Source organism: Balaenoptera ricei, chromosome 20 (assembly GCF_028023285.1).
Source record: "Balaenoptera ricei isolate mBalRic1 chromosome 20, mBalRic1.hap2, whole genome shotgun sequence".
Taxonomy (NCBI): Eukaryota; Metazoa; Chordata; class Mammalia; order Artiodactyla; family Balaenopteridae; genus Balaenoptera; species Balaenoptera ricei.
Genome location: NC_082658.1, coordinates 42,820,315 through 42,829,158, shown reverse-complemented (window position 1 = coordinate 42,829,158; position 8,844 = coordinate 42,820,315).

Here is an 8,844-nt window from a genome sequence, read left to right as displayed (position 1 = left end):
AGAATGAGGAGAAAAATTCATGAAAGAGATGGCATTTGAACTGGGTCTCAAAAATTGGACTGAGACTGTATCTGATTTTAAAAGGCAAAGAAAGAAGGAAGAACCTTCTAGTCAGAGGTAACTGCAAATAGTGGTAATAACAAAGAGTTGTAATAGGACACAGACCACTTACTGTTTTGAAAATATTTTATCATTATATCCTCATTACAACCCTGTATAATAGGTACAATCATCATCTCCTTTTAGGGATCAGGATACAGAGGCACAGAGTAGTGAAGTAATTTGCTCACACGGCTAGAAAGGGGCAAAGCTGGGCTTCAAAACAAGGTCTCCTGATACGAGAGCTCACCCTTTCAGACAAAGGCATGGAAATGATAAAATGTGACACACGTTTTGGGTGTGTGCACACCACGCACATAATGTAGAAATGAGCACAAACATTTAACGTGGTAATACTTTAAGACAATTCCTTAAAGTAGATCAGTACTTTAAGACCAAGAGGTGTTTTTTTTTGTTTTTTAGAAAAAATAAAGTAGGGAGATTTACATGTGTTTCTTTCTTTCCAGCACCCTTCTTTCTTCTGGAAGCTCTGCCCTCCTTCTCTGAGGGAACTTCTCTGCCCATGCAGTTGTTAGTCCCACGGGGCTCTTGTCAATCCTTTGTCTCAGGTGGGGACCCACCTCCCAAGCCCAGCAGCTGTGGTCCTTCCTCAGTAGTTCTCAGCTTATAAGGAAGGGGGGAGGCAGCTCCGTTGGCAGGGAGGGGGTCCTGTAGGGGTCTTGGGGCGTCTGCAGAAGAGCAAGTGGGGTCAACCCCACAGTGCTGAGGAGTCCTTTGCCCTGGGACTCGTTTTCCCTGAGCCACCCTGGCATTTGCTCTTTTTGAGTATTTGAGGACATAAACCAATAAGCTATTTTTGTTTTTCTCCAGGACATTTAATGTGGGCTTTCTGTCACATGGGACTAAAAGTAAAGGAGCTTCCATCCCCCACTCCTGGACTCCTTGTGTCCTGCACAGGGTTCTGACCTGCCCGCCTTCACTTCTAAGCTCCTGACCTGTCAGAGGCCCAAATGAAACCACATAAATTCTTGATGTGTCCAGCACAGTTTTGATGGAATGGCCCTTTGCGCTTCCTGCAAGACTCTGCTACCAAATCTACCCTAAGGCCTGGAGCCCCCTGGCTTCTTGGGGCCCTGGAGGGCTGGGAATCAGGGCAAAGTTCTGGAAGAGAACAGAATCCAGCACAGCGAGTGAGAGCTGAAAGAAAGTGATATTGGGGTTAAATCCAGAGCAGGACAATTCCCAAGCTCTGGCTGAGGTGAGGGGGATGGGGTAGTGTAATAGGGAAGAACAAATCTGACTCCATATTTGTACTGTTTCTTTTACTTTGACCTTTGTATTCTATTGTTTTTGCTACAAGTTAAGAATGTTGCCTATAGCCTGAAATATACAGGATAGCCCATTCTCAAGGCTCTGACCGTTAAGGGTATAACACTTTTCCATTCATATAGAGATAAAAATTTGCAGAACAAAGAATAACATCTGTCTTGTTGATGGTTTACCTGACCTATGTGGACAGCTGCAAGAACAAAGGATTCCAACACCAAGAAGTTGGCAACAACCAGCCACACTCCCCTCCCCTTTTACTATAAAAGAAGCCTGAATTCTAACTCACGGAAGATGGTTCTTTGGGACACTAGTCCACCATCTTCTTGGTCTGCTGGCTTTCCAAATAAAGTCACTATTCCTTGCCCCAACACCTCACCTCTAGATTTATTGTTCTGTCGTGTGGCGAGCAGTACAAGCTTGGACTCGGTAACAGTAGGAGGGGCCTCGGGCATTTGCTTTTCCTGCATCCTGAGCTGGGATGCCCCAATTGCTTTGGGGCAGAGGATAGAAGTCTTAAAAGAATTTGGCACAAACTGTGTGGGATTTTTTGAGAGATGGAAGAGAGACGGTATGGTCAGGTCAGCCACTGGTTCCGCCCTGAGAAGGGTGGTGTGAAGCTGAGCCGTGTCCACTAGGACACTGAGACCTGCTTCTCTGTCCCTGGGAATGTTGGGCAAAGGAAGGAGGAGGAGGTGGCAAGACCCTGGAGGGGGTATGGCCTGGCCCCTCTTCTGGATACCTCCTCCTCCTCCTCCTTTTAATTTATTCTTTTCCTCCTCTGCTAACTCCTCCTTCTTTCAGACCCTCCCCAAGGCTGGACTATGCCCAGGGTGGGCCAGAACAGGGCAAGACTGTCCTCCCTGTGAAAGGGATGGGTCACCACCATTTCCCAGTCCCCGAGATCTCAGGAAGATGCTGGGACAGGAAGGGGAAGTTTGTCTGTATGCAGCAGAGCCTTGATCATGAAGCAGGAAAACTAGATTTGCCCTTGTTTCTGCTTCTGAAGGCTGTGTGACCCCAGATAGGACGTTTACCTTTTCTGGGCCTCTTCCTTGAAACTGAAAATAATACCAGATGGGGCACTGTATGGGGGTATTGGGATATGGGTTCATGTCTATTGACATACCTGATTGCTAAAATTCCCAACCTTTGGGCAATACAGGCAGATGATATTATTATTGTTGCTGTTATTGTTATTATTCTATTACAGATGAAGAACCTGAGACTCAGGAAGCCTAATGACTCAAAGAAGGTCACAAGCTGGTCAGCAGCAGAGCTTCTAGACTGGAAGCTCCCTGAGGGCAGAGACTGTGTTTCTGCCACACTGTATCCCAGCATGTTGAGAGATAGGTGGCACAGAGCGGGGTCTCAAAAAATCATTGAGCACGTTTCAGTAAATGGATGATAAATGAATGAATGTGCCAGGTTGAAACCTAAGTTTGTCTGATTCTAAAGCCTATGATCATTCTATTATGTCTTGTCTATATGATAATAATTATTTTAGCAATAGTTATTATTAATTCCTTACTATGGGCAGGGCTGGAACTTGGGAATGGTTAGTGAGGTACTGACCTTGAGCACAAAATTTAAGGGGGCACCAAAAAAAAAAACAAAACCTCAGTAATCAACATAAATAACATTTTAATAAAATGTCAAAATTTTAAATAAAGACAGGCTCAGTAACAGTACTATGCCAAACCATATTGGAGCCTGAGGCAAAAGGAAAAATCAGCATGAGCTTTCTGTAAGAACATCTACTTGTTTGTCTGTCCATCTATCCATCTATATAATACATATTTACCAAGTGCCTACCATTTTCCAGGCCTTCTGCTTGACACTGAGAATACCACAAAAAACCAAAAGATCATGGTCCCTGTTCTCCTGGAGACAAACATTAAATAAATAATCACAAAAGTAGGTAGATACTTATACATTGGAATAAACAATACAATGGAAGGGAATATATTGGGGGCTCAGAGAATGCCTCTCTGATAAGAGAACGTCTGAGCAGTGTTAAGTAGGTTGAAAAGCAAGGAAGACAGGAATACAGGTAAGGGAAATAGCTTGTGCAAAGGTCCTGAGGCAGGAAGTCCTAGCACATATCAGGAACTGAGTGTGGCTGGAACCCTGAGAGCAGGGGAAGGGAGTTCCTGATGGGGCTGGAGAGGGGGGGGGGGGCTGCTGCAGTCCTCCAGGTGAAAATGATCAGGCCGGACTCAGCCATGGCCATGGGAAGGAGGATCTTGATGATGGCAGTGATTGGCTGGGACGCCCAGCTCATCTGCCTAAGTGGGGTGGGGTCGGGTCTCGGGACCAGGGGCTGCTCACTGTGGTGAGGGAGCCTGGAGGAGCAGCAGGTCTGCGTTGCCAGGTAGGCAAGACCCATGACTCAGTTCCCTCAGAACAGGTCACTCAGATACCAGATGGGCATAGCCACCCCCAGCAGTGGCTTTGTGTTAACTGGGCAGGCCCATCCTCTTAGAGTTTGTCCAATAAAACACATTACTTCAAAGACATAGCCTCACTGGGTCTCAGTACCCTCATCCAGAAATGGGAACCTACGTCAAGTGTTGGGGTGGGGGTATCAACTGAGGTGTAGTCCATAGAGCACCTCACACAATACCTGGCACAGCGTAGGCGCTCCACAAATCTAAGCCCTTTTTCTCCCTCCTGTGACCAGGTGTCTCCCCTTCTTGGTGGGCCAGGTGGCAATGAGTTGTCTGTAGGATTACAAGTTTCGGGTTTTTTTTAGCACCCCTAGATGCCTTCCTCCTTTCCCAAGCCCAATCTACCTGTTGGTCCTGCAACATCAGACCTTTCCCTGTGCCCAAGGGTTCCTGCCCCATTCTCCCCTGCCCTCCCTTCCATCCTTCCTGGAAGGCTCAGGTGGCCCCAAAGCCTGGAAGCTACCAGATGGTCTCACTTCATGGATGATTCCTGACTTTTGGTTTTGGCCTTTCAAGCCCTGTTAAAATGCTCTCGTTAGTTACTCCCACTTTAGTATGAAAAGAGGCTCAGAGAGCTGATTTCAGGATGGCCTCTGAGTGAGAAAAAATTAAAGGCACTGGGCAACTAAGGATTAGGGCTATGGAGATGCCCTAAAAGGGCCTAAAGGAGAAAGCTGAGGACAACAGAGGCAGACTTTACTCATTTCTTGATTTTTCCCTTCTTCAGATTGGGCAACCTCCTTCCTCTCCCCAAAGACACGTCAAAAAAGATGGTAAATACCACTCATACGGGCATGATATCACCTTGATGCAGATTCACAAAGAAGGTACTTTGTGATTTTTAAATCCCTGAATTCACATTGAAGGTATTAAAGGTGGGGAAGGAGGTGGGAGATTAGGAAAGAAGGTTGTGGCAATGCAGAGGATTCTTCCTCTCACAGGGAAGGCTGGAGATGCTTTTCTCTGCACCTAAAGTTGGGAAGAGGGGCTTCAGCCGGATGACTCAGCGATTTGGGGGATACAGTGGACAGCTGTCTGGGAAAGTTGTTGCACTGGGTGGCTTGTTCAGGGCAAAGAGTGCGTGTGTGTTTCCTAGGGACCAGGTGTGAGCTTTGAGCCAGAGAGAGGGTCACTGTGGTGTCATGTCAGGTCCTCTCCAAGGGGACCACCTGGAAGGGAGACTAGGCCTCTGCAAAGAGGAGGAGTTCACACTGTATCTTCAGGGCTGAGAACTGAATGCCTCCAGCCCAAACGGAGAAACACCTGACTTGTCAAGGGAGCTGCAGGTGAGAGGTCCCTGTGGTAGGGGGGTGGGGGTGGGTGGTGAGCATTGTAAGAAAAAGGGTCAGCTTGAAGTACCTGCTAAGCCCAGAGTGCACTGATGCTGGATGTCCAGGGCAGACCGGTCACGTAGGAACTTTCTAGTTCCCCTCACCTTTTATTTCTATTGAGATAAAATTCACATATCATAAAATTCACACTTTTAGAGTTGACAATTCAGGGGCATTCCCTGGTGGTACAGTGGTTAGGACTCGGCGCTTTCACTGCCGTGGGCCCGGGTTTGGTTCCTGGTCAGGGAACTAAGATCCCACGAGCCATGCGGTGTGGCCAAAAAAAAAAAAAAAAAGGACAATTCAGTGGTTTTTATACACTCACAAGGTGGTGCAACTATCACTGCTATCTAATTTCAGGATGTTTTAAGATCACCCCTGTTGGGAGGAAAAACTTTTCCTCTACTGACTTAGTTCCTAGTGGTTGGGGGACTGCAAATTAATTGACAGCAGATAGTTTAACAGGAGAAGAGTTTATGAGGCACATGGGAGTATCTATAGAGAGAGGAGTTCCCTGGGAAGCTAGGGGTAAAAGTTTTTTGTTTGTTTTTTTTAACATCTTTATTGGAGTATAATTGCTTTACAATGGTGTGTTAGTTTCTGCTTTATAACAAAGTGAATCAGTTATACATATACATATGTTCCCATATCTCTTCCCTCTTGCGTCTCCCTCCCTCCCACCCTCCCTATCCCACCCCTCTAGGTGGTCACAAAGCACAGAGCTGATCTCCCTGTGCTATGCGGTTGCTTCCCACTAGCTATCTATTTTACGTTTGGTAGTGTATATATGTCCATGCCACTCTCTCACTTTGTCCCAGCTTACCCTTCCCCCTCCCCATATCCTCAAGTCCATTCTCTAGTAGATCTGTGTCTTTATTCCCATCTTGCCACTAGGTTCTTCATGACCTTTTTTTTTTTCCCTTAGATTCCATGTATATGTGTTAGCATACTGTATTTGTTTTTCTCTTTCTGACTTACTTCACTCTGTATGACAGACTCTAACTCCATCCACCTCACTACAAATAACTCCATTTCGTTTCTTTTTATGGCTGAGTAATATTCCATTGTATATATGTGCCACATCTTCTTTATCCATTCATCTGTTGATGGACACTTAGGTTGCTTCCATGTCCTGGCTATTGTAAATAGAGCTGCAATGAACATTTTGGTACATGACTCTTTTTGAATTATGGTTTTCTCAGGGTATATGCTCAGTAGTGGGATTGCTAGGTCATATGGTAGCTCTGTTTTTAGTTTTTTAACAAACCTCCATACTGTTCTCCATAGTGGCTGTATCAATTTACATTCCCACCAACAGTGCAAGAGGGTTCCCTTTTCTCCACACCCTCTCCAGCATTTATTGTTTGTAGATTTTTTGATGATGGCCATTCTGACTGGTGTGAGGTGAGTCCTCACTGTAGTTTTAATTTGCATTACTCTAATAATTAGTGATGTTGAGCATCTTTTCATGTGTTTGTTGGCCATCTGTATGTCTTTGGAGAAATTTCTATTTAGGTCTTCCACCCATTTTTTGATTGGGCTGTTTGTTTGTTTGTTTTTTGGCTGTGTTGGGTCTTCATTGCTGTGCATGGGCTTTCTCTAGTTGTGGTGAGCAGGGGCTACTCTTTGTTGCGGTGCACAGGCTTCTTATTTGCGGTGGCTTCTCTTGTTGCAGAGCACGGGCCCTAGAGTGCGCAGGCTTCAGTAGTTGCAGTGCATGGGCTCTAGGGCGTGTGGACTTCAGTGGTTGTGACTCAAAGGCTCTAGAGCGCAGGATCAGTTGTTGCGGCACATGGGCTTAGTTGCTCCGCAGCATGTGGGATTTTCCTGGACCGGGCATCAAACCTGTGTCTCCTGCATTGGCAGGCGGATTCTTAACCACTGTGCCACCAGGGAATTCTGGGTTGTTTGTTTTTTTAATATTGAGCTGCATAAGCTGTTTGTACATTTTGGAGATTAATCCCTACCAGTTGCTTCATTTGCAAATATTTTCTTCCATTCTGAGGGTTGTCCTTTCGTCTTTTTTTTTTTAATTAATTAATTTATTTATTTGGCTGCATTGGGTCTCAGTTGTGGCAGGATCTTCGTTGCAGCACGCGGGATCTTCTTTGCAGCCCGTGGGCTCAGTAGTTGCAGTGTGTGGGCTCTCTAGTTGTGGCACATGGGCTCTAGAGCGCGTGGGCTCAGTAGTTGCGGTGCACGGGCTTAGTTACCCTGAGGCATGTGGCATCTTAGTCCCCATCCATGGATCGAACCCGTGTCCCCTGCATTGGAAGGTGGATTCTTAACCACTGGACTACCAGGGAAGTCCCTGTCTTTTTGTCTCGTTTATGGTTTCCTTTGCTGTGCAAAAGCTTTTAAGTTTAATTAGGTCCCATTTGTTTATTTTTGTTTTTATTCTCATTACTCTAGGAGGTGAGTCAAAAAAGATCTTGCTGCAATTTATGTCAAAGAATGTTCTGCCTATGTTTTCCTCTAAGAGTTTTATAGTGTCTGGCCTTACATTTAGGTCTTTAATCCATTTTGAGTTTATTTTTGTGTATGGTGTTAGGGAATATTCTAATTTCATTCTTTTACATGTAGCTGTCCAGTTTTCCCAGCACCACTTATTGAAGAGGCTGTATATTCTGGCTTCCTTTGTCATAGATTAAGTGACCATAGGTGTGTGGGTTTACCTCTGGGCTTTCTATCTTGTTCCATTGATCTTTATTTCTGTTTTGTGCCAGTACCATACTGTCCTGATTACTGTAGCCCTGTAGTATAGTCTGAAGTCAGAGAGCCTGATTCCCCCAGCTCCGTTTTTTTCCCTCAAGATTGCTTTTGTTATTCGAGGTCTTTTGTGTTTCCATACAAATTGTAAAGTTTTTGTTCTAGTTCTGTGAAAAATGCCATTGGTAATTTGATAGGGATTGCATTGACTCTGTAGATTGCTTTGGGTAGTATAGTCATTTTCACAATCTTGATTCTTCCAATCCAAGAACATGGTATATCTCTCCATCTGTTTATGTCATCTTTGATTTCTTTCATCAGTATCTTATAGTTTTCTGTGTACAGGTCTTTTGCCTCCTTAGGTAGGTTTATTCCTAGGTATTTTATTCTTTTTGTTGCAGTGGTGAATGGCATTGTTTCCTTAATTTCTCTTTCTGATCTTTCATTGTTAGTGTATAGGAATGCAAGAGATTTCTGTGCATTAATTTTGTATCCTGCAAATTTACCAAATTCGTTGATTAGCTCTAGTAGTTTTCTGGTGACATCTTTAGGATTTTCTGTGTATAGTATCATGTCATCTCCAAACAGTGACAGTTTTACTTTTTCTTTTCCAATTTAGATTCCTTTTATTTCTTTTTCTTCTCTGACTGCTGTGGCTAGGACTTCCAAAACTATTGCAAATAAGAGTGGCAAGAGTGGACATCCTTGTTTTGTTCCTGATTTTAGAGGAAATGCTTTCAGTTTTTCACCATTGAGAATAATGTTTGCTGTGGGTTTGTCATATATGGCCTTTATTATGTTGAGGTAGGTTCCCTCTATGTCCCTATCTGGAGAGTTTTTGTCATAAATGGGTGTTGAATTTTGTTGAAAGCTTTTTCTGCATCTATTGAGATGATCATATGGTTTTTATTCTTCAATTTGCTATATTGAAGAATCCTTGTATCCTTGAGCTAAATCCCACTTGATCA